This window comes from Triticum urartu, chromosome 5 (assembly GCF_003073215.2).
Source record: "Triticum urartu cultivar G1812 chromosome 5, Tu2.1, whole genome shotgun sequence".
Classification (NCBI taxonomy): Eukaryota; Viridiplantae; Streptophyta; class Magnoliopsida; order Poales; family Poaceae; genus Triticum; species Triticum urartu.
In genome coordinates, this window is record NC_053026.1 from 653,214,178 (window position 1) to 653,241,056 (window position 26,879).

The window sequence follows — 26,879 nt, forward strand, 5'->3', positions numbered from 1 at the left end:
ACTTGGCTGACGGCTTTCTTATACTACTGTACAGGCCTACTTTGCAAAGTGGGGACAAGATGGCATAGTTGACCTTAAACATGAACTCGAGCAGGTGCTCATGTTTATCTCAAGTCGGTGCCTACTTGGATATGAGGTTCGAGACATGATGCTGGAAGAAGGATACTCATTATTCCATGACCTTGCAAACGGATTGAACTTTCTCAGTTTCTTGTTCCCATATACTCCAACCCCGAGAAACCGCCGACGAGACTAGGCACACATCAGGCTGAAAGAAAGATTCACTGCAACCATCAGGTCACGTAGAAGCTCCGGCCGAGTCGAGGAGGATACACTGCAGAGGTTGATGAATTCCAAGTATAAAGACGGTCGCTTTACAACCGAAGCAGAAATTTCTGGCATGATCATGGGCCTTGTCGTTGCCGGACACATCTCAAGCACTAGCACTAGTACATGGACCGGAGCTTGCACGTTGAGCAACACCAAGTTCTTAATAGCTCCATGGAGGAGCAAAAACATATCATTAGCATGTACAAGAACCAAATAGGCTACGAAGCCTTGTCGGAGATGGATACCCTGCATAGATGCATCAAGGAGGCAATTAGAATGCACACATCAGCACCAGTTTTAGTTTGCAAGGCACATACGAAATTCGGGGTGCATACCAAGGAAGGCGAGGAATATGACATACCTAGGGGGCATAACATTCTAGTCCCTACTGCACTCAACAATAAGCTAACACACATTTACAGTGACCCTCATTTGTATGACCCGGATTGGTTTGGCCCTGGAAGAGAGGAGGACAAAGTTGGTGGCAAGTACTCTTTCACAACATTTGGTGGTGGAAGGCATGTTTGCCCTGGCATGGCCTTGGCATACCTACAAATTAAGGTGATATGGAGCCATTTGTTAAGAAATTTTGAGCTCAAGCTAATATCTTCATTCCCTAAGGCTGATGGGAGCAAGATGAACCAAGAGCCTAAAGGAAAAGTAATGATAAGTTATGAGCGACATCAGCTTATGTGATGCTAGTTGTTGTTAAAGTAGTAATGTTTATCTACCTATTTTTCTGTTTGCATTCAAGTATTTTTCATGTGCGAATTATGTGTAATCGTTCGCATATATTTTCATGTGTGGCGCCACATACCAGCGAGAGAGGAGACCAAATTTGACATCGCCAAGAGTCGATTGCCCCTAGTTAGTATTAATTTAAAGAATTTGGGTATGGAAAGGTTCGTCCCGAAGAAGGTTTTCCTGCTGTCTCCAAATTCAGTTAGAGTTGTTTCATTTTACTCCAAGTTGTAATTGCTTTATAAGCCATCCCTAGAGTTGTTTCTGATGTGCCCAGGGGAACCTATCCATGACCGGTCATAAATCGCAAATTGCAAATAGATGCGTGCAAGGCAAACTTCCACACCTCGCACGAGGTCCATGGAGAATTATAAGACATATCAAACCGCAAATTATATGAAGAGGTGCTTGGAAACTTATAAGACATTTTAAAATTATCGATAGTCTTTTTCTTTTCTTTTAGTAGCATTCTGACTGCACGGCCACTTGAACCAAATCACATAGGGCATATGTAAATAAACTTTTAGACCAAAGCAGTCTGAAATAGAGGAAGGGAGTAGTTAGTAGTAATATTATAGGGAGTAGATAAACTAGCGGCAGTAGTATTACTCCGAGCCTTTGTGAACAACTTTATGATAGTCTATTAGAAGAATGTATTTTTTTGCGAGAATATCAATGTTTCTTCACTGGCTCTCTGCGATTCACTTTTGCAAATGAATAAAGCTTGCATGGAATGTGCAGGTATCGTCCCAACATCTGCTAGATTTCCACTATTATCTATGGCTGTGTGCATCGTGTGATGCATAACCCGGGGGATACCATCCTTTTCGGAAAAAAGATTTCCACTATTATCTACAACCTAGCTAGGTGTGTGTACCTTGCTCGAATTGGTAACTATGTTCAGAAACCAAAATCATTAATCTATGTCTTCCAAACCTTTTTTCGGGGGAAGGGGAAGCTGGAGAAGTAGCCCATGACCACGACCGACGCCTGTGCCGGCTCCAGCTCCACCCTGAAACTGAGTTCCGCCCGCACGTTGAAGGCCCAGGACACCATGGGGCATCGGCCACCGCCATAAGCCGGAGAGGAAGGATGGCCGAGCTTTCGCCGCCGCCTAGAGACGTCACCAGGGGGATCCGCCCGAGCCGAGCGCCGCTGCCCAGCCGCGAGGGCCCGACTGGGTGGGAGCAGCCCACCACCTCCGCTGCCGCGCCGCCCCCACCAGAGAACCACGGCGAGAGGGCCGCCCGCGACCCGGTCAACCGTGACCCGCGATGCCGGAAGCACCGCCGCCAACGCCACCACCGGCCCGCACCACCACCATGCTGCCCGCCGCTCGGCGCCACGCCACCATCGCCGGCCTGCTCAAGAGCGGCGTCGCGCTGCCACGCCCTGCCGCGAGATCTGACCCGCGACTAACTCCACGTGCGGGGGACGAAGAGGCCCCGCCGCCGCCGGCGACGACCGAGGCGAAGGAGGAGGAGAGGGGGTGCGGCGGTGGCGATCTGAAGCCCTCCCCGACGCCTTCGCGGGTAGCGGCGGGGGAGGGGAGAAGGGGGGTTGTAGATTCCACCGCTATACAGGTATTCGATACTCCCTTTCCTAGATACATTCATTCGAGGGACATATTTTTTTAGACGAAGGAAGTAGTAAAATGTCTATACTTGGTTGATGGTACCGCTTGGGAATTCTTGCAGATTTTAGTTATATCACGCGTAGTTAAAACTTGCCTATTCACAATCCTTCAGCTGCCGCAGATGATGCATGTGTATTGCAATAAATAGGCCAACTATAAACTGAATTGTTGATTAGGTTTTGAGTTTTGAGTTTATTTTGGAACTACTCATTGTGAGGAAAAGGAAGAGAAAAACATGCCAGTTTCATCATGATTAGGCTCTTAGAGCATCTCCAACAGCCGCGCTAAACAAGCACCGCGCCGCAAATTTACTCATTTTAGCGCGCGCGCAACCCGGCGGGTGGCTCCAGCGGACGCGCAATAACTGCGCGCGCAGTATAAGGAGTTGGGCGCGCGGTCGGATTCGCTATCTCGCGAGGTGTATTTGGGGCGCCCGCTTCCGCGCGCCGCACACTCGAGCGCTCGCGCCGCACTCTCTATTCTCCGCCTCCTATGCTCCGCGCGTGCCGGCGCCGGTGAACTGCACCCATGGACGCACGCGCCAGCACCCCGCTCACCCCATCCTATAGCCGCGACCCCTCCACCGCCGCCGCCGCCGCAAACCCTAACCCGGGTGGCGGCCTTGCCTCCGCCGGAGCTCCTTCGACCATCAGCCTCGCGCGCGTCCTCTTCATGCCGTCGTGGATGAGCTTGGTGGCGGGTGTCGTCGCGCAGGCGCCGGCCAGAGCCGCCGCCCCCTCCTCGAAGCTCCCCAATGTGGCGCGGCCAAAGAAGGGCAAGACATCGGCGAAGAAGAACAAGGCGGCGGACGGCTCCGGCACCTCGAAGGCGAGGAGGAAGAAGCTTGTAGGGCGTGTGACGGGCGCGGCGGCTACCGAAGCGCCGGCGAGCTCACTCATTGAGCCAGCGGCCGACGCGCACAACATGTCCAACGAAATGCCCCCAAGGTAAAAAAATTCCAACTTTTCTTTTTTTGTTATTTTTTCAATGCATTCATATAGATAGCTTATTTGCATTGTTCAAAAAACTTTGTAGTCTCAATGATGATGCATACATGTCAACTATGGGTGTTGGCTCCAACAATTCGCATTGGTCTCAAACCAATGACATGCATTCCGAAGACCATGAGTTCGAGGTGGACGAGGAGGGTGAGGGCATTGTCGACGCACCGAAAGGAAGAGCGGGCAATTACACCAACGCCGATGACATCTTACTATGCAATACTTGGTTGCAAGTGTCGAGGGATCCATTCGTTGGAGGTGATCAAAGTAGAGATGCTTATTGGGGGCGGATGAAAGAACACTTTGATGTTCACAACGTGAGTGGAATTGACCGCTCCGAGAGATCACTTCGGTCCTGATGGTCGACAATCAACTCGGATTATCAAAGGTGGGCGGCTTGTCAAAAGGCGGTTGACAAGTTGAACCCAAGTGGCACAAATGAGGACGATAGAGTAAGTGGCATTTCATACATGTTCATCATACTTGTTGTTGGTGCTAACTTGCTTTGTTTTCATGTAGTACAACATTGCGCAAAACTTGTTCAAAGAAGAGGAGAGGAAAACCAAGAAGGGGAAGATCAAGAAAGGAAGGGTCTTTACCTTGCCCCGTTGCTATAACGTGTTGAAGGATGATGAGAAATGAAAGAAGCGTGAAGATTTGGATGATTTGCATTTGAGCAACAAAAGCAAGCGAACAATTGAGTTGGATGATGATGATGAGGAGGATGATGCATCAAGTGATGACGGCAAGAGAAGCCCCACACCCAACTCGGTTTTATACTCGAAGCCAAAGCGACCGGATGGGTGCAAGAAAGACAAAACCGAAAAGAAGAAGAGGAAAGGAGATGATGAGCTCAACAATGCTATGGAAGCTATAGTGAAGGCAAGAAAAGAAGCCAACGAGGTGAAGAAAATGGCAAGGGCCCAAGATGCCGCGACCGAGGAGAGGAGGTTGGCGGCCGAGGAGAGGAGGGTGGCGGCCGAGGAGAGGAATGTGGCTTCGGAGAAGAGGGAGGTGAGCAATGAGGAGCGAACAAGATTGTTGGAATGGGAGAAGCACTTGTTCTTCTTGGACACATCTATCCTCAATGAGGCGCAAAAGGACTTTGTCAATCTTTCTCGTAAAGAAGTCTTGATCCAAAAAAGAGCGATGGTTCGTGCAATGGGTGGCGGTGGCCTCGGCGCCATGGGTGGCATGGGTGGCTTCGGAGGTACCGTGGGTGGTTTAGGTGCCATGGGAGGCATGGTGGCTTTGGAGCACCCCCCGACGCTATGGCCGCCATGGGAGGCATGAGTTTTGCTTTTCTCATGGGAGGCATAGGTGCACCTCCGGCCGCCATGGGCGGAATGTCTTTCGATGTGCCTCCTCACACACATTCCCATGAAGATGCCGTTGAAGATTTTGCCAACACCGTCGGAGCTTCACGTGATGCGGTGCGCGATGAGGAGAGGGAGGAAGATTCATCTTCGGAGACGGAAGAATCGTCTTCTGAAGATGAGGACGAAGACGAGGACGAGGATTGATGTGTCTTTCATTTGTGTCTTGAACTTGGTTGGATGAACTTGTGGGCATGATTTTGAGTTTGTGGGCATGAACTTTTATTCATCAACTTGTTTGTGTGAAATTTTATATGTCATGTTCATTGCATTTTGAATGTTTCAAATTTATTTTGTGTCAAAAATGCCATATATGCAATGCCCCGGCGAGTCTCGCACGCTGCATTTTTTTACGCGCTGCATTTTAGCGCGGCTGTTGGAGGCAGCGCTGGCGGTCGTGCAAAACCAGACGAACGGCGCGCGGCAAACTAGTTTTTTATGCGCGCCGCGAAGCGCGGCTGTTGAAGATGCTCTTAGCGTGGTGAAATAGTTGGACATGTTGTCTAGTTAGGCTCCGTCGGTAATCGTTGACTATGTGGTAAACATTAACATGCCTGGTTTGGTCGTCGATTTTTCAAAAGCATATGACATAGATATACATATTTTGGGAGCTCTCTGCACACGCATCTTATTTGTTATTGTTGCTTCGATAAATAATGTACATGTATAAAAACCAATAAAATAAAATGCACTTTATTTCCTTACAACAGGAAAATTCGGATTTTTAATGGAGGACCATCCCGGCCTCTCCATCAAGTGATGCACACGACCATTCGTATTTGCCGAGTGTCGGCATCTTTGCGGAGTGCATTTCGTATTTGCCGAGTGTGGACGTCTTTGTGGACTGCATTTCGTCGGGCACTCAGACAAACAAGGTCTTTGCCTAGTACCATGCACGGGCTGTGCTCTTCTCGCTTACTCTCTTATACGTACAGTTTTTGGATTCACTCAACACGGGAAACGGAAAACGGAAAACGTACCGCTGTGCAGTAGGTGGAACTTATCACTTTACTGTATCACGCGTTGTTGCGTTGGAATTCAACCATGCTGCTGCTGCATGCATGCATGCATGCATCTCTCTCTCTCTCTCTCTCTCTCTCTCTCGGTTGTCCAGAAATCAGAAATCCGTCCGTTTTGGTGAAATAATTCATGCCGCAGGAGTAACTTAGCTGAAGGTGGATTGTCCGCACGGGCAGCCATCTTCGGGGTGTAGATCGAGAGCATTAGCTAGTTGCTAATCGACTAGCTACCTTAATTAGTTGATGCATGTTTGGTTGCTATATTCATTTTTTGGGCCTAAGGGCCTGTTCTGATTCTCTTCAGCTCTCAACTCTGCAAACTTCACACGAGAAGCTGACCCGAACGTATAAGCTGAGAGAAGCTAGATCTGAGAAGCTAAACCACCCCCTAGTGTAAAAAGGAGAAACAGGGTCGACTCAGCTCCACCAAAATGAGAAGCGTGGAGTTCGATCAATTTACACCCAACTGCCACAGCCAAAGATACCGCTTCGCTGCCTCTCCACTCGAAAATAAAACGAACGTCTCGAATCGTTACGCTCAGCCTCGCTCGAACGAGTACCCCCTCCTAATTGGGCTGGATCCACCCGGCCCAACCTATGCCTAACAGGCTAGAGCACTCCCAACCGGGCTGCAGTTGTGGGAGAAGTAGTGGATGGAGCCGAACACTCCTGGGATCGCTATGTGAAGTTAGAAGCGAGGAGAAGAAGTTGAATCTGTGGAGTTCTGTGAAGCTGGAGAGAATCAAAACATGCCCTAAATATTGGGTATTCGGGGAATACCCACAAAGACCCCAGCGCCGCCGCTGCTAATGTCCACTAGTCAAAGTTACTACCTTCATAGTGTAAAGTAATATAGTACCAGTGTCATAGATGGATTCATTTATTAGCTTGTAGACTCATCCTTTCTCGGGAAGCGCTATGTTACAGTAATATATTATGTTACTTTAAACACCTCTCGCCTCATTAACTATATGCCACATAAGTAAAATTTTCTTGGAATGCGCTATATTACTACCTAAATTACTCCCACTATGACTAGCCTTATGAAAACGCTAAATCAATCAGGCAATGTAAAGAGTTTTCTTTTTTTTAGACACCAGCACACTGGGCCTAGAGTAGAGAGGCCGCCACCTCATCCCTGGTCGCCAGTGGTTTGAAGTGTACGCGTGTGTGTGTCCTGTATGTGTGGCTGTCGTGTGTTCCTCGGCATATGTATGTGTGCGGGTTTTGTGCTTTTGTGTTTCTTGTTTTGTGTGCATGCACGTTATGTGCGCGTGGGCGTGCACGGTATGTGTTCATCCCCAAATTTAAAGACACGTTTGGTTACCTGCATTTTTTTTTACACTTTGCATACTTAGACCCATCTAAACCTGGTTGAGCTAATGCAGGCAAAAAAATAACATCTGCATGTTGATTGGTTGTCTGCATTGCATCAAGACCTAGATGGTGACCTGTCGTTTGGCTGCCTGCATTTATGCTTCAAGGGTGAGCAGATGCAAAACACAACTGTTTGGCTGCGTGCAAGTAGATGTTCTGCTCACCTCTTTCAAATGTGGTGGCCTTACCACCCCTTTTGCAGCACTTTATAGCCGACAACACACAATCAGATCACACAATAACAACAATAATAGCAAGAACAACATAGCAAGAACAGGCAGATCAGAATATACTACTACGCTTAAGTTTAAAACGGCGGGGCATCCCATGCCCCTGCTGGAACCCAGGTTTCTAAGCCCTCGGAAAAAATGTAGACAAGTTTAGCAACAAAAGAGACGATCAAAATTCAGTTCAGACCTAACCTAGTTCATACTTCAGACGATCTAGACAAAGAGAACCAAGAGGGCATGACAGATGTCGCCGACGCAGCTATGCTTCGAGCACTGGACCCTGTAGATGTTGGAGGTGTTGGCGTTGTAGATCTGCACCTTCAAGCCCAGCCCGGAGAGCTGAAGGACGAGCAGGTCATAGGGGACGATCCCGTGTCGTGGTCCCAGCCTCGCCCAAGCACCATGTGCCCCTTGAAGATCTTTACCTTGACCCGAAACTCGCACAACTTGTTGGCAAAGAGGCTGACGACGCGAGGAGGGTTGTCGACCATCCATTGCTTCATCCTCGGCCTAAAGGCAGCCGGGTTGACCAGCATGGCGATGTCCTCTTGGTCCTTGATCTGCACATAGAACCTGATCGGCACTCGTGCACCCTCCTCGTGGCCTATCCTCGGCCTCCTGCTAGTGCCCGGCGAGCTCATGGTGGCCACCCTGCCCGGAACCTCCTCCCTCCCCAGTTAGCAATTTGTGGGGATGAGGTCCTCGGCAGCCTCAGTGTCGACAACGACATGTGCTCCTCTGCCTGCATCCTACTTTGTCTTCATTGTCCTATTAGTTAAGTAGGCAACAGTTAGCAAAGTAGTGATGATGATTGGCATTGATCATTTGCAATTGTTGTTGATTAGTGGCAGTTACATTTGAGTGATGCTATGATCAGATCACAACACTTCACAAGTGCAAATGTCAATGATCAGTGCTACCATCAGATCATAACAGCTGTCAAATGCACATGCTCAAATTTGTCATGCTACTAATTTTGGCATTCAGGTTTGTCTGTCCTACTAGCATGCACATGCATTGTCCTACGCTGATCATGCAATCACGTAACACCTAATGATCATGCACACACACATCAATCTAGCAACATGCACAAAGAACACCACCAAAACAGCAAGAACACACTATGCAGTAGCATTGTAGCCAGTATCAATGTGACATGAACAGGCCAATCTACCATGAGTACCCTAGGCAGTATCAATGTGGCAAGAATAGCAACAAATGCATTAATCTGGCATGACTAAGGCAGCAACATTCTCATCTACGCAGTACCAACATCTGCATTGCTCTGATTCAACCAAAATGTAATAGATTCCAATCGAATCTGATCGAATCCAATCCAATCCAGTGTGAACAATCAAATCTAGCATTGCCCTAACCATTACTCAAAGTACTCTAAGAACCCTAATTACGAACTCATCTACAAGGGGAACAAGAGGAAGGGTTTTAATATTTCGCTTGTGGACGCATATATCGATTGATAAAATAGATGGTTACAACAATTCATAGGAGGACACGGGGAGTGAGTATTAAAAGTTGGGGAAGCAGAAGCATTACAACATTTCGCTTGTGGACACTTATGACCGTTAAAAGAGAGGGTTACAACACTTTGCTTGTGGACACAGATATCAACCGCTAAAAGAGAGGGTTACAAAATTCTGCAAGCAGACACATATATCATCCACCAAAAGAGAGGGTTATAACAATTCACAGATAGACACAGAGAGTGGGCCTGGGTGTTAAAAAAGTGGGAAGCGTAAGCGTTACAACATTCTGTTTGTAGACATAGAGATCGACCGTCAAAAGAGAGGGTTACAACAATCTGTAGGTGGACACAAAAGGTGAGCATTAAAAGAGAGGTGGAGTGGAAGGGTTTCAACATTTCTCTTGTGGACACAGATATTGACCATTAAAAGAGAGGGTTACAATAGTTCAAATGCGAACACAGAGAGTGGCCATAGAAAGAGGGGGAAGCAGAAGCATTACAAACTTTTGCTTGTGGACAAAGATATCGACCATTAAAGGATAGGGTTACAACAATTCACAGGCATTAAAACATTTCTCTGTGGATACAGAGATCGACTAGTAGAAGAGAGTGCTAGAACAATTAGTAGGCAAACAACGTGTGTTAAAAGAGGGGAGGTGGGAGGTTTTCAACATTTCACTTGTGGATGTAGATATTGACCGTGAAAAGAGAGGGTTACAACAGTTCACAGACGGACACAAAGAGTGGGCATTAAAAGTGGGCCAAGTAGAAGTGTTACAACATTTCGCTTGTGGACACAAATATTGACTATTAAAAAGAGAAGGTTACAACAATTCACATGCAGACATAAATATTGTCCAATTTAAAAGAGGGTTGCAACAATTCGGAGGTAGGCATAGAGTGGGCATTAAAGAGGGGGAAACATGAACGTTACAACATTTCACTTGTGGACACAAAGATCGATCGTTAAAAGAGAGGATTGCAAAAATCCACAGGCAGAGACAAAAAGCATGCGTAAAAAGGGAGTCGGAAGGGTTTCAACATTTCGCTTGTGGAGACAAAGATCGACTGTTAAAGAGAGAGGGTTACGACAATCCGCAGGCGGACACGGAGAGCGTGTGTTAAAAGAGGGGGAAGCAAAGGTGTTATGACATTTCTCTTGTGGATAGAGATACCGACCATTGAAATACAGGGTAAGTATAACATTTCATAGGCGTACACAGAGTGGGTGTTAAAAGAGGGAGAAGCAGAAGCGTTAGAACATTTCTCTTGTGGACAGAGATATCGACTGTTAAGAGAGAGGGTTACAAGAATTTGCAGGGGGAGACGGAGAGGTGGCGTTAAAAGAGGGGGAAGCAGAGGCATTACCACATTTCTCTTGTGGATAGAGATATCAACAGTTGAAAGAGAGGGTTAAAATAATTCATAGGCAGACAACGAGAGTTGGCGTTAAATGAAGGAAATATTCCCTAGAGGCAATAATAAAGTTGTTATTTATATTTCCTTATATCATGATAAATGTTTATTATTCATGCTAGAATTGTATTAACCGTAAACTTAATACATGTGTGAATACATAGACAAACAGAGTATCACTAGTTTGCCTCTACTTGACTAGCTCGTTGAATCAATGATGGTTATGTTTCCTAACCATAGACATGAGTTGTCATTTGACTAACGGGATCACATCATTAGAGAATGATGTGATTGACTTGACCCATCCGTTAGCTTAGCACGATGATCATTTAGTTTGTTGCTATTGCTTTCTCCATAACTATACATGTTCCTATGACTATGAGATCATGCAACTGAATACCGGAGGAACACTTTGTGTGCTACCAAATGTCACAACGTAACTGCGTGATTATAAAGGTGCTCTACAGGTGTCTCCGATGGTGTTTGTTGAGTTGGCATGGATCAAGATTAGGATTTGTCACTCCGATTGTCAGAGAGATATCTTTGGGCCCCCTCGGTAATGTACATCACTATGAGCCTTGCAAGCAATGTAGCTAATGAGTTAGTTACGGGATGTAGCATTACGGAACGAGTAAAAGAGACTTGCTGATAATGAGATTGAACTAGGTATTGAGATACCGACGATCGAATCTCGGACAAGTAACATACCGATGACAAAGGGAACAACGTATATCGTTATGCGGTTTGACCGATAAAGATCTTCCTAGAATATGTAGGAACCAATGCGAGCATCCAGGTTCCGCTATTGGTTATTGTCCGGAGACATGTCTTGGTCATGTCTACATAGTTCTCAAACCCGTAGGGTCTGCACGCTTAACGTTCGGTGACGATCGGTATTACAAGTTTATGTGTTTTGATGTACCGAAGGTAGTTCGGAGTCTCGGATTTGATCACGGACATGACGAGGAGTGATACGTCTCCAACGTATCTATAATTTTTGATTGCTCCATGCTATATTATCTTCTGTTTTGGACATTATTGGGCTTTATTATTCACTTTTATATTATTTTTGGGACTAACCTATTAACTGGAGGCCCAGCCCAGAATTGCTATTTTTTTTGCCTATTTTAGAGTTTCACAGAAAAATAATATCAAACGGAGTCCAAATGGAATGAAACCTTCAGGAACGTGATTTTCAGAACGAACATGATCCAGGAGACCTGGACCCTACGTCAAGCAACCAACAGGGAAGCCACGAGGTAGGGGGTGTTGGGGAACGTAGTAATTTCAAAAATTTCCTACGCACACACAAGATCATGGTGATTGATACGTCTCCAGCGTATCTATAATTTTTGATTGCTCCATGCTATATTATCTACTGTTTTGGACTATATTGGGCTTTATTTTCCACTTTTATATTATTTTTGGGAATAACCTATTAACCGGAGGCCCAGCCCAGAATTGCTGTTTTTTTTGCCTATTTCAGTGTTTCAAAGAAACGGAATATCAAACGGAGTCCAAACGGAATAAAACCTTCGGGAACGTGATTTTCTCATCGAACGTGATCCAGGAGACTTGGACCCTACTCCAAGGAGTCAAAGAGGCAGTCACGAGGGTGGGGGCGCCCCCCTAGGGCGCGCCCCCTGCCTCATGGGCCCCTCGGTGCTCCACCGACGTACTCCTTCCTCCTATATATACCTACGTACCCCTAAACGATCAAAAGAGGTGCCAAAAACCTAATTCCACTGCCGCAAATTTCTGTATCCACGAGATCCCATGTTGGGGCCTGTTCCGGAGCTCCGCCGGAGAGGGCCGTCATCACGGAGGGCTTCTACATCATCATAGCCCCTCCGATGAAGTGTGAGTAGTTTACCTCAGACCTTCAAGTCCATAGTTAGTAGCTAGATGGCTTCTTCTCTCTCTTTGGATCTCAATACAAAGTCCCCCCCTCTCTCGTGGAGATCTATTCGATGTAATCTTCTTCTTTTTGCGGTGTGTTTGTTGAGACCGATGAATTGTGGGTTTATGATCAAGTCTATCTATGAATAATATTTGAATCTTCTATGAATTCTTTTATGTATGATTGGTTATCTTTGCAAGTCTCTTCGAATTATCCGTTTGGTTTGGCCAACTAGATTGGTAATTCTTGCCATGGGAGAAGTGCTTAGCTTTGGGTTCGATCTTGCAGTGTCCTTTCCCAGTGACAGAACAGGCAGCAAGGCACGTATTGTATCGTTGCCATCGAGGATAACAAGATGGGGCTTATTTCATATTGCATGAATTTATCTCTCTACATCATGTCATCTTGCTTAAGGCGTCACTCTGTTTTTAACTTAATACTCTAGATGCATGCTGGATAGCGGTCGATGAGTGGAGTAATAGTAGTAGATGCAGAATCGTTTCAGTCTACTTGTCACGGACGTGATGCCTATATACATGATCATGCCTAGATATTCTCATAACTATGCTCAATTCTGTCAATTGCTCAACAGTAATTTGTTCACCCACCGTAGAATACTTATGCTCTTGAGAGAAGCCACTAGTGAAACCTATGGCCCCCGGGTCTATTCTCATCATATTAATCTGCATCACTTTAATCTTGCTTTTCTTTTTTACTTTGCCTTTACTTTTTACTTTGCATCTCTATACCAAAAATACCAAAAATATTATATCTATCAGATCTCACTCTCGTAAGTGACCGTGAAGGGATTGACAACCCCTAATCCCGTTGGTTGCGAGTAGCTATCATTTTGTGCAGGTACGAGGGACTTGAGCGTGGTCTCCTACTGGATTGATACCTTGGTTCTCAAAAACCGAGGGAAATACTTACACTACTCTGCTGCATCATCCCTTCCTCTTCGGGGAAATCCAACGCAAGCTCAAGAGGTAGCAAGAAGGATTTCTGGCGCCGTTGCCGGGAGTCTACGCAAAAAGTCAACATACCAAGTACCCATCACAATCCCTATCTCTCGCATTACATTATTTGCCATTTGCCTCTCGTTTTCCTCTCCCCCACTTCACCCTTGCCGTTTTATTTGCCCTCTCTCTCTCTATCCTCCCTCTCTATTTACCTCTTTTTGCCCGCTTGCCTTTTGTCTGCTCATGTGCTAGTTTGCTTGTTTGTCGCGATGGCTCAAGATACTACCAAATTGTGTGACTTCACCAATACCAATAATAATGATTTCCTTAGCACTCCGATTGCTCCTCTTGCCAATACTGAATCTTGTGAAATCAATACTGCTTTGTTGAATCTTGTTATGAAAGATCAATTCGCCGGCCTTCCTAGTGAAGATGTCGCTACTCATCTGAATAGCTTGGTTGATTTATGTGATATGCAAAAGAAAAAAGATGTCGATAATGATGTTGTTAAATTGAAGCTATTTCCTTTTTCGCTTAGAGATCGTGCTAAAGCTTGGTTTTCGTCTTTGCCTAAAAATAGTATTGATTCTTGGAACAAGTGCAAGGATGCTTTTATCTCTAAGTATTTCCCTCCAGCTAAGATCATCTCTCTTAGAAACGATATTATGAACTTTAAGCAACTTGATCATGAACATGTTGCACAAGCTTGGGAGAGAATGAAATTAATGATACGTAATTGCCCTACTCATGGTTTGAATTTGTGGATGATTATACAAAATTTTTATGCCGGATTGAATTTTGCTTCTAGAAATCTTTTAGATTTGGCCGCGGGAGGCACTTTTATGGAAATCACTTTAGGAGATGCTACTAAACTCCTAGATAATATTATGGTTAATTATTCTCAATGGCATACTCTATGGATGTGAATTTTGTTGGTAGGAATAATTTTGGTAACAACGCTTATAGAGGGAACTTTAATCCTAGGCCATATCCTAGTAATCCTTCTAATAATTATGGGAATTCCTACAACAACTCTTATGGAAATTATAATAAGATGCCCTCTGAATTTGAGAATAGTGTTAAAGAGTTTATGAATTCACAAAAGAATTTTAATGCTTTGCTTCAAGAGAAATTGTTTAAAGTTGATAATTTGGCTAGGAACGTTGATAGAATTTCTCTCGAGATTGATTCTTTAAAGCTTAGATCTATTCCTCCTAAGCATGATATCAATGAGTCTCTCAAAGCCATGAGAATTTCCATTGATGAGTGCAAGGAAAGAACCGCTAGGATGTGTGCTTCCAAAGATGCCTTTATTAAAGCGTGTTCTTCCAATTCCTATGAAACTCAAGATGAAGATCTAAAAGTTATTGATGTGTCACCTATTAAATCTTTGTTTTGCAATATGAATCTTGATGAAACTGAATATGATCTTCCTTTACCTAGAAGGCGTTCTAAAAATTCGGAGTATTTAGATCTTTATGATAAATTTGATGAAAGTGGGATTGAAAGAAATAAAAATCTAGATGTTGCTAAACCCACTATATTGGATTTCAAGAATTTAATTATGAAAGTTGCTCTTTAATTGATTGTATTTCCTTGTTACAACCCGTGCTAAATTCTCCACATGCTTATAGTCAACATAAAGCCTTCACCGAACATATTGTTGATGCCTTGATGCAATCTTATGAAGAAAAACTTGAGTTGAAAGTTTCTATCCCTAGAAAACTCTATGATGAGTGGGAACCAACTACTAAAATTAAAATTAAAGATCATGAGTTTTATGCTTTGTGTGATTTTGGTGCTAGTGTCTCCACTATTCCCAAGACTTTGTGTGATTTGCTAGATTACCGTAATTTTGATGATTGCTCTCTAAACTTGCATCTTGCGGATTCTACTATTAAGAAACCTATGGGAAGGATTAATGATGTTCTTATTGTTGCAAATAGGAATTATGTGCCCGTAGATTTGATTGTTCTTGATATAGATTGCAATCCTTCTTGCCCTATTATTCTTGGTAGACCTTTCCTTAGAACGGTTGGTGTGATTATTGATATGAAGGAAGGGAATATTAGATTTCAATTTCCATTAAAAAAGGGCATGGAAAACTTTCCTAGAAAGAAAATAAAATTGCCATATGAAACTATCATGAGAGCCACTTTTGGATTGCCTACCAAAGATGGCAATACCTAGATCTATCCTCGCTTTTATGCCTAGCTAGGGGCGTTAAACGATAGCGCTTGTTGGGAGGCAACCCAATTTTATTTTTATTCCTTTATTTTTGCTCCTGTTAGTAATAAATAAATTATCTAGCCTCTGTTTTGGTTGTGTTTTTTGTGTTTAATTTGTGTTTGTGCCAAGTAGAACCGTTGGGAAGACTTGGGGAAAGTCTTGTTGAACTTGCTGTAAAAAACATAAACTTTAGCGCTCACGAGAACTGCTTTAATTTTTATTTGAAGAGTGATATTTAGTTAATTATTTTTTCAGATGATTAATAGATAAATTCCTCACGTCCAGCAACTTATTTTAGAATTTTTGGGGTTCCAGATATTGCGCTAGCTACAGATTACTACAGGCTGTTCTGTTTTTGACAGATTCTGTTTTTCGTGTGTTGTTTGCTTATTTTGATGAATCTATGGCTAGTAAAATAGTTTATAATCCATAGAGAAGTTGGAATACAGTAGGTTTAACACCAATATAAATAAAGAATGAGTTAATTACAGTACCTTGAAGTGGTCTTTTGATTTCTTTCGCTAACGGAGCCCACGAGTTTTCTACTTTAAGTTTTGTGTTGTGAAGTTTTCAAGTTTTGGGTGAATTCTTTTGATGGATTATGGAACAAGGAGTGGCAAGAGACTAAGCTTGGGGATGCCCATGGCACCCCCAAGATAATCGAAGGACACCAAAAAGTCAAAGCTTGGGGATGCCCCAGAAGGCATCCCCTCTTTCGTCCACTTCCATCGGTAATTTACTTGGAGCTATATTTTTATTCACCAACATGATATATGGTTTGCTTGGAGCGTCTTGTATTATTTTTGTCTTTGTGTTTTAGTACGCCACAACCATCCTTGCTGTACACACCTTTTGAGAGAGCCATACATGAATTAAAATTTGATAGAATACTCTATGTGCTTCACTTATATCTTTTGAGCTATGTAGTTTTGCTCTATGTGCTTCACTTATATCTTTTAGCGTTATAATTTTGCTCTATGTGCTTCACTTAGATCTTTTAGAGCACGGTGGTGGATTTGTTTTAAAGAAACTATTGATCTCTCATGCTTCACTTAAATTATTTTGAGAGTCTTAATAGCATGGTAATTTGCTTAATAATAACATGCTTGGTATTCAAGATTTGTGAAACTTTCTTTTGAGTGTGTTGAATACTAAGAAAAGTTGGATGCTTGATAATTGTTTTGAGATATGGAGGTAGTAATATCAAAGTCATGCTAGTAGAGTAATTATGAATTTGAGAAGTGCTTGAGTTAAAGTTTGCAAGTCCCGTAGCATGCACGTATGGTAAACGTTATGCAACAAATTTGAAACATGAGGTGTTATTTGATTGTCCTCCTTATGAGTGGTGGTCGGGGACGAGCGATGGTCTTTTCCTACCAATCTACCCCCCCTAGGAGCATGCGCGTAATACTTTGGTTTTTGATGGCTTGTAGATTTTTGCAATAAGTATATGAGTTCTTTATGACTAATCTTGAGTCCATGGATTATACGCACTCTCACCCTTCCATCATTGCTAGCCTCTACGGTACCATGCATTGCCCTTTCTCACATCGAGAGTTGGTGCAAACTTCGCCGGTGCATCCAAATCCCGTGATATGATACGCTCTTTCACACATAAACCTCCTTATATCTTCCTCAAAACAGCCACCATACCTACCTATTATGGCATTTCCATAGCCATTCCGAGATATATTGCCATGCAACTTTCCACCATCCAGTTTATCATGACACATCCATCATTGTCATATTGCTTAGCATGATCATGTAGTTGACATAGTATTTGTGGCAAAGCCACCGTTCATAATTTTTCATACTTGTCACTCTTGATTCATTGCATATCCCGGTACACCGCCGGAGGCATCCATATAGAGTCATACTTTGTTCTAGAATCGAGTTGTAATCATTGAGTTGTAAATAAATAAAAGTGTGATGATCATCATTTAATAGAGCATAGGCCCAAAAAAAGAAAATAAAAGAAAATAAATAAAAAGGGGCAATGCTACTATTCCTTTTTTCCACACTTGTGCTTCAAAATAGCACCATGTTCTTCATATAGAGAGTCTCTTGAGTTTTCACTTTTATATACTAGTGGGAATTTTCATTATAGAACTTGGCTTGTATATTCCAACAATGGGCCTCCTCAAGTGCCCTAGGTCTTCGTGAGCAAGCAAGTTGGATGCACACCCACTTAGTTTCTTTTGTTGAGCTTTCATACATTTATAGCTCTAGTGCATCTATTGCATGGCAATCCCTACTCCTTGCATTAACATCAATCGATGGGCATCTCCATAGCCCATTGATTAGCCTTGTTGATGTGAGACTTTCTCCTTTTTTGTCTTCTCCACATAACCCCCACCATTATATTCTATTCCACCCATAGTGCTATATCCATGGCTCACGCTCATGTATTGCGTGAAAGTTTATAAGTTTGAAATTACTAAGGTATGAACAATTGCTTGGCTTGTCATCGGGGTTGTGCATGATGAGAGCATTCTTGTGTGACGAAAATGGAGTATGACTAAACTATATGATTTTGTAGGGATGAACTTTCTTTGGCCATGTTACTTTAGGAAAACATAATTGCGTTGTTGGTTTGCTTGAAGTATTATTATTCTCTATGTCAATATGAACTTTTGTCTTGAATCTTCCTAATCTGAATATTCATACCACAATTAAGAAGATTTGCATTGAAATTATGCCAAGTAGCACTCCGCATAAAAAATTCTCTTTTTATCATTTACCTACTCGAGGACGAGCAGGAATTAAGCTTGGGGATGCCTGATACGTCTCCAACATATCTATAATTTTTGATTGCTCCATGCTATATTATCTACTGTTTTGGACTATATTAGGCTTTACACTTTTATATTATTTTTGGGACTAACCTATTAACCGGAGGCCCAGCCCAGAATTGCTGTTTTTTTTGCCTATTTCAGTGTTTCGAAGAAACGGAATATCAAACGGAGTCCAAGTGGAATAAAACCTTCGGGAACGTGATTTTCTCACCGAACGTGATCCAGGAGACTTGGACCCTACTCCAAGGAGTCAAAGAGGCGGTCACGAGGGTGGGGGGCGCGCCCCCCTGCCTCGTGGGCCCCTCGGTGCTCCACCGACGTACTCCTTCCTCCTATATATACCTACGTACCCCCAAACAATCGATCAGAAGAGGAGCCAAAAACCTAATTCCACCGCCGTAACTTTCTGTATCCACGAGATCCCATCTTGGGGCCTGTCGGCGTCAAAACCGGCGGATCTCGGGTAGGGGGTCCCGAACTGTGCGTCTAGGCCAGATGGTAACAGGAGGTGGGGAACACGATGTTTTACCCAGGTTCGGGCCCTCTTGATGGAGGTAAAACCCTACGTCCTGCTTGATTGATATTGATGATATGGGTAGTACAAGAGTAGATCTACCACGAGATCAGAGAGGCTAAACCCTAGAAGCTAGCCTATGGTATGATTGTATGCTGTGGTTGTTGTCCTACGGACTAAAACCCTTCAGTTTATATAGACACCGGAGAGGGTTAGGGTTACACAATGTCGGTTACAAAGTAGGAGATATCCATATCCGTATTGCCTAGCTTGCCTTCCACGCCAAGTAGAGTCCCATCCGGACACGAGACGAAGTCTTCAATCTTGTATCTTCATAGTCTAACAGTCTGGCCAATGGAGATAGTCCGGCTGTCCGGAGACCCCCTAATCCAGGACTCCCTCAGGGCCTGTTCCGGAGCTCCGCCGGAGAGGGCCGTCATCACGGAGGGCTTCTACATCATCATAGCCCCTCCGATGAAGTGTGAGTAGTTTACCTCAGACCTTCGGGTCCATAGTTAGTAGCTAGATGGCTTCTTCTCTCTTTTTGGATCTCAATACAAAGTTCTCCTCCTCTCTCGTGGAGATCTATTCGATGTAATCTTCTTCTTTTTGCGGTGTGTTTGTTGAGACCGATGAATTGTGGGTTTATGATCAAGTCTATCTATGAATAATATTTGAATCTTCTCTGAATTCTTTTATGTATGATTGGTTATCTTTGCAAATCTCTTCGAATTATCTGTTTGGTTTGGCCAACTAGATTGGTAGTTCTTGCCATGGGAGAAGTGCTTAGCTTTGGGTTCGATCTTGCGGTGTCCTTTCGCAGTGACAGAAGGGGCAGCAAGGAAGGTATTGTATCGTTGTCATCGAGGATAACAAGATGGGGTTTATTTCATATTTCATGAATTTATCTCTCTACATCATGTCATCTTGCTTAAGGCGTCACTCTGTTTTTAACTTAATACTCTAGATGCATGCTGGATAGCGGTCGATGAGTGGAGTAATAGTAGTAGATGCAGAATCACTTCGGTCTACTTGTCACGGACGTGATGCCTATATACATGATCATGCCTAGATATTCTCATAACTATGCTCAATTCTGTCAATTGCTCAACAGTAATTTGTTCACCCACCGTAGAATACTTATGCTCTTGAGAGAAGCCACTAGTGAAACTTATGGCCCCCGGGTCTATTCTCATCGTATTAATCTCCATCACTTTAATCTTGCTTTGCTTTTTTACTTTGCCTTTACTTTTTACTTTGCATCTCTATACCAAAAATACCAAAAATATTATATCTATCAGATCTCACTCTCGTAAGTGACTGTGAAGGGATTGACAACCCCTAATCGCGTTGGTTGCGAGTAGCTATCATTTTGTGTAGGTACGAGGGACTTGAGCGTGGCCTCCTACTGGATTGATACCTTGGTTCTCAAAAACTGAGGGAAATACTTACGCTACTCTGCTGCATCATCCCTTCCTCTTCGGGGAAATCCAACACAAGCTCAAGAGGTAGCAGTGATGCATAGCAACGAGAGGGGATAGTGGTGTCCACGTACCCTCGTAGACCGAAAGCGGAAGCGTTAGCACAACGCGGTTGATGTAGTCGTACGTCTTCACGATCCGACCTATCAAGTACCGAACGCACGACACCTCCGAGTTCAGCACACGTTCAGCTCAATGACATCCCTCGAACTCCGATCCAGCCGAGCTTTGAAGGAGAGTTCCATCAGGACGACGGCGTGGTGACGATGATGATGTTCTACCGACGCAGGGCTTCGCCTAAGCACCGCTACGATATTATCGAGGTGGATTATGGTGGAGGGGGGCACCGCACACGGCTAAGAGATCAAGAGATCAATTGTTGTGTCTCCAAGGGGTGCCCCCCTCCCCGTATATAAAGGAGTGGAGGAGGGGGAGGGCCGGCCCTCTCTATGGCGCGCCCTAGGAGGAGTCCTACTCCCACCGGGAGTAGGATTCCTCCCTTCCAAGTAGTAGGAGTAGGAGTCAAGGAAAGGGGAGAGAGAAGAGAAGGAAGCAGGGGCGCAGCCCCTCCCCCTAGTCCAATTCGAACTAGGCCTTGGGGGGCGCCCAGCCTCTTCTCTCTCTTTCCCCTAAAGCCCAATAAGGCCCATATACTCCCCGGCGGATTCTCGTAACTCTCCGGTACTCCGAAAAATACCTGAATGACTCAGAACCTTTCCGATGTCCGAATATAGTTGTCCAGTATATCGATCTTTACGTCTTGACCATTTCGAGACTCCTCGTCACGTCCCCGATCTCATTCGGGACTCCGAACTACCTTCGGTACATCAAAACACATAAACTCATAATATAACCATCATTGAACTTTAAGCATGCGGACCCTACGAGTTCGAGAACAATGTAGACATGACCGAGACACGTCTCCGGTCAATAACCAATAGCAGAACCTGGATACTCATATTGGCTCCCACATATTCTACAAAGATCTTTACCAGTCAAACAGCATAACAACATACGTTGTTCCCTTTGTCATCGGTATGTTACTTTCCCGAGATTCGATCGTCGGTATCTCAATACCTAGTTCAATCTCGTTATCGGCAAGTCTCTTTACTCGTTCCGTAATACATCATCCCACAACTAACTCATTAGTTACAATGCTTGCAAGGCTTATAGTGATGTGCATTACTGAGTGGGCCTAGAGATACCTCTCCGACAATCGGAGTGACAAATCCTAATCTCGAAATACACCAACCCAACAAGTACCTTCGGAGACACCTGTAGAGCACCTTTATAATCACTCAGTTACGTTATGACGTTTGGTAGCACACAAAGTGTTCCTCCGGTAAACGGGAGTTGCATAATCTCATAGTCATAGGAACATGTATAAGTCATGAAGAAAGCAATAGCAGTATACTAAATGATCAAGTGCTAAGCTAACGGAATGGGTCAAGTCAATCACATCATTCTCCTAATGATGTGATCCCATTAATCAAATGACAACTCATGTCTATGGCTAGGAAACATAACCATCTTTGATCAACGAGCTAGTCAAGTAGAGGCATACTAGTGACACTCTGTTTGTCTATGTATTCACACAAGTATTATGTTTCCGATTAATACAATTCTAGCATGAATAATAAACATTTATCATGAAATAAGGAAATAAATAATAACTTTATTATTGCCTCTAGGGCATATTTCCTTCAGTCTCCCACTTGCACTAGAGTCAATAATCTAGATCACATCGCCATGTGATTTAACATAAATAGTTCACATCACCATGTGATTAACACCCATAGTTCACATCGTCATGTGACCAACACCCAAAGGGTTTACTAGAGTCAATAATCTAGTTCACATCGCTATGTGATTAACACCCAAAGAGTACTAAGGTGTGATCATGTTTTTCTTGTGAGAGAAGTTTAGTCAACGGGTCTGCCATATTCAGATATGTATGTATTTTGCAAATTTCTATGTCTACAATGCTCTGCACGGAGCTACTTTAGCTAATTGCTCCCACTTTGAATATGTATCCGGATGATGACTTAGAGTCATCTGGATCAGTGCCAAAACTTGTATCGACGTAACCCTTTACAACGAACCTTTTGTCACCTCCATAATCGCGAAACATATCCTTATTCCACTAAGGATAATTTTGACCGCTGTCCAGTGATCTACTCCTAGATCACTATTGTACTCCCTTGCTAAAATCAGTGTAGGGTATACAATAGATCTGGTACATAGCATGGCACACTTTATAGAACCTATGGCTGAGGCATAGGGAATGACTTTCATTCTCTTTCTATCTTCTGCCGTGGTCGGGCTTTGAGTCTTACTCAATTTCACATCGTGTAACACAGGCAAGAACTCTTTCTTTGACTGTTCCATTTTGAACTACTTCAAAATCTTGTCAAGGTATGTACTCATTGAAAAAACTTATCAAGCGTTTTGATCTATCTCTATAGATCTTGATGCTCAATATGTAACCAGCTTCACCGAGGTCTTCCTTTGAAAAACTCCTTTCAAACACTCCTTTATGCTTTGCAGAATAATTCTACATTATTTCCGATCAACAATATGTCATTCACATATACTTATCAGAAATGTTGTAGTGCTCTCATTCACTTTCTTGTAAATACAGGCTTCACCGCAAGTCTGTATAAAACTATATGCTTTGATCAACTCATCAAAGCATATATTCCAACTCCGAGATGCTTTCACCAGTCCATAGATGGATCGCTGGAGCTTGCACATTTTGTTAACACCTTTAGGGTCGACAAAACCTTCTGGTTGCATCATATACAACTCTTCTTTAATAAATCCATTAAGGAATGCAGTTTTGTTTATCCATTTGCCAGATTTCATAAAATGTGGCAATTGCTAACATGATTCGGACAGACTTAAGCATAGATACGAGTGAGAAACTCTCATCGTAGTCAACACCTTGAACTTGTCAAAAACCTTTTGCGACAATTCTAGCTTTGTAGATAGTAACACTACTATAAGCGTCCATCTTCCTCTTGAAGATCCATTTAATCTCAATGTCTCACCGATCATTGGGCAAGTCAATCAAAGTCCATACTTTGTTCTCATAGATGGATCCCATCTCAGATTTCATGGACTCAAACCATTTCACGGAATCTGGGCTCATCATCGCTTCCTCTTAGTTCATAGGTTCATCATGGTCAAGTAACATGACCTCCAGAACAGGATTACCATACCACTCTGGTGTGGAACGTACTCTGGTTGACCTACGTGGTTCGGTAGTAACTTGATCTGAAGTTTCATGATCATCATCATTAACTTCCTCACTAATTGGTGTAGGCATCACTGGAACAGATTTCTGTGATGATCTACTTTCCAATTCGGGAGAAGGTACAATTACCTCATCAAGTTCTACTTTCCTCCTACTCACTTCTTTCAAGAGAAACTCCTTCTCTAGAAAGGATCTATTCTTAGCAACGAATGTCTTGCCTTCGGATCTGTGATAGAAGGTGTACCCAACAGTATCCTTTGGGTATCCTATGAAGACACATTTCTCTGATTTTGGTTTGAGCTTATCAGGATGAAACTTTTTCACATAAGCATCGCAACCCCAATCTTTAATAAACGACAACTTGTGTTTCTTGCCAAACCACAGTTCATAAGGTGTCGTCTCAACAGATTTCGATGGTGCCCTATTTAACGTGAATGCAGCTATCTCTAATGCATAACCCCAAAACTATAGTGGTAAATCGGTAAGAAACATCATAGATTGCACTATATCCAATAAAGTACGGTTATGACTTTCGGGCACACCATTACGCTGTGGTGTTCCAGATGGCGTGAGTTGCGAAACTATTCCGCATTGTTTCAAATGAATACCAAACTCGTAACTCAAATATTTGTCTCCACGATCACATCGTAGAAACTTTATTTTCTTGTCACGATGATTTTCCACTTCACTATGAAATTCTTTGAACTTCTCAAATGTTTCAGACTTATGTTTCATCAAGTAGATATACCCATATCTGCTCAAATCATCTGTGAAGGTCAGAAAATAACGCTACCCGCCGCGAGCCTCAACACTCAATGGACCGCATACAACAGTATGTATTATTTCCAATAAGTCAGTTGCTCGCTCCATTGTTCTGGAGAATGGAGTCTTAGTCATCTTGCCCATGAGGCATGGTTCGCAAGCATCAAGTGATTCCAAAAACCCATCAGCATGGAGTTTCTTCATGCGCTTTACACCAATATGACCTAAACGGCAGTGCCACAAATAAGTTGCACTATCATTATTAACTTTGCATCTTTTAGCTTCAATATTATGAATATGTGTATCACTAGAATCGAGATCCAACAAACCATTTTCATCGGGTGTATGACCATAGAAGGTTTCATTCATGTAAACAGAACAACAATTATTCTCTAGCTTACGTGAATAACCGTATTGCAATAAACATGATCCAATCATATTCATGCTCAACGCAAACACTAAATAACATTTATTTTTAGGTTCAACACTAATCCCGAAAGTATAGGGAGTGTGCAATCATGATCATATCAATCTTGGAACCACTTCTAATACACATCGTCACTTCACCCTTAACTAGTCTCTGTTCATTCTGCAACTCCCGTTTCGAGTTACTACTCTTAGCAACTGAACCAGTATCAAATACTGAGGGGTTGCTATAAACACTAGTAAAGTACACATCAATAACATGTATATCAAATATACTTATGTTCACTTTGCCATCCTTCTTATCCGCCAATTACTTGGGGTAGTTCCGCTTCCAATGACCAGTCCCTTTGCAGTAGATGCACCTAGTCTCAGGCTTAGGTCCAGACTTGGGCTTCTTCACTCGAGCAGCAACTTGCTTGCCATTCTTCTTTAAGTTCCCCTTCTTCCCTTTGCCCCTTTTCTTGAAACTAGTGGTCTTGTTAATCATCAACACTTGATGATCTTTCTTGATTTCTACCTTCATCAATTTCATCATCATGAAAAGCTCAGGAATCTTTTTCGTCATCCCTTGCATACTATAGTTCATCACGAAGTTCTACTAACTTGGTGATGGTGACTAGAGAATTCTGTCAATCACTATTTTATCTGGAAGATTAACTCCCACTTGATTCAAGCGATTGTAGTATCCAGACAATCTGAGCACATGCTCACTGCTTGAGCTATTCTCCTCCATCTTTTAGCTATAGAACTTGTTGGAGACTTCATATCTCTCAACTCGGGTATTTGATTGAAATATTAACTTCAACTACTGGAACATCTCATATGGTCCATGACGTTCAAAACGTCTTTGAAGTCCCGATTCTAAGCCGTAAAGCATGGTACACTAAACTATCAAGTAGTCATCATATCGAGCTTGCCAAACATTCATAACGTCTGCATTTGCTCCTGCAATCGGTCTGTCGCCTAGTGGTGCATCAAGGACATAATTCTTCTGTGTAGCAATGAGGATAATCCTCAGAACACGGATCCAATCCGCATTATTGCTACTAACATCTTTCAACTTAGTTTTCTCTAGGAACATATCAAAATAAAACAGGGGAGCTAAACGCGAGCTATTGATCTACAACATAGATATGCTAATACTACCGGGACTAAGTTCATGATAAATTTAAGTTCAATTAATCATATTACTTAAGAACTCCCACTTAGATAGACATCCCTCTAATCCTCTAAGTGATCATGTGATCCAAATCAACTAAACCATGTCCGATCATCACGTGAGATGGAGTAGTTTCAATGGTGAACATCACTATGTTGATCATATCTACTATATGATTCACGCTCGACCTTTCGGTCTCAGTGTTCCAGGCCATATTTGTTATATGCTAGGCTCGTCAAGTTTAACCTGAGTATTCCGGTGTGCAACTGTTTTTCACCGGATCATCACGTGGTGTCTCAGCACGAAGAACTTTCGCAACGGTGCATACTCAGGGAGAACACTTATACCTTGATAATTTAGTGAGAGATCATCTTATAATGCTACAGTCAATCAAAGCAGGATAAGATGCATAAAAGATAAACATCACATGCAATCAATATAAGTGATATGATATGGCCATCATCATCTTGTGCTTGTGATCTCCATCTCCAAAGCACCGTCATGATCACCATCGTCACCGGCGCGATACCTTGATCTCCATCGTAGCATCGTTGTCGTCTCGCCAACTTATTGTTGGAAATATGCCCTAGAGGCAATAATAAAATGGTTATTATTATATTTCTTTGTTCATGATAATTGTCTATTATTCATGCTATAATTGTGTTATCCGGAAATCGAAATACATGTGTGAATACATAGACCACGACAAGTCCCTAGTGAGCCTCTAGTTGACTAGCTCGTTAATCAAAAGATAGTCATGGTTTCCTGACTATGAACATTGGATGTCAT

At 43.2% G+C, this 26,879-nt stretch overlaps 1 pseudogene; it reads left to right on the forward strand.

Annotated features, from left to right (window-relative positions):
- The first annotated feature begins 25 nt into the window (after positions 1-25).
- On the forward strand, positions 26-2,660 carry LOC125507638 (annotated as a pseudogene).
- The last annotated feature ends 24,219 nt before the right edge of the window (positions 2,661-26,879 follow it).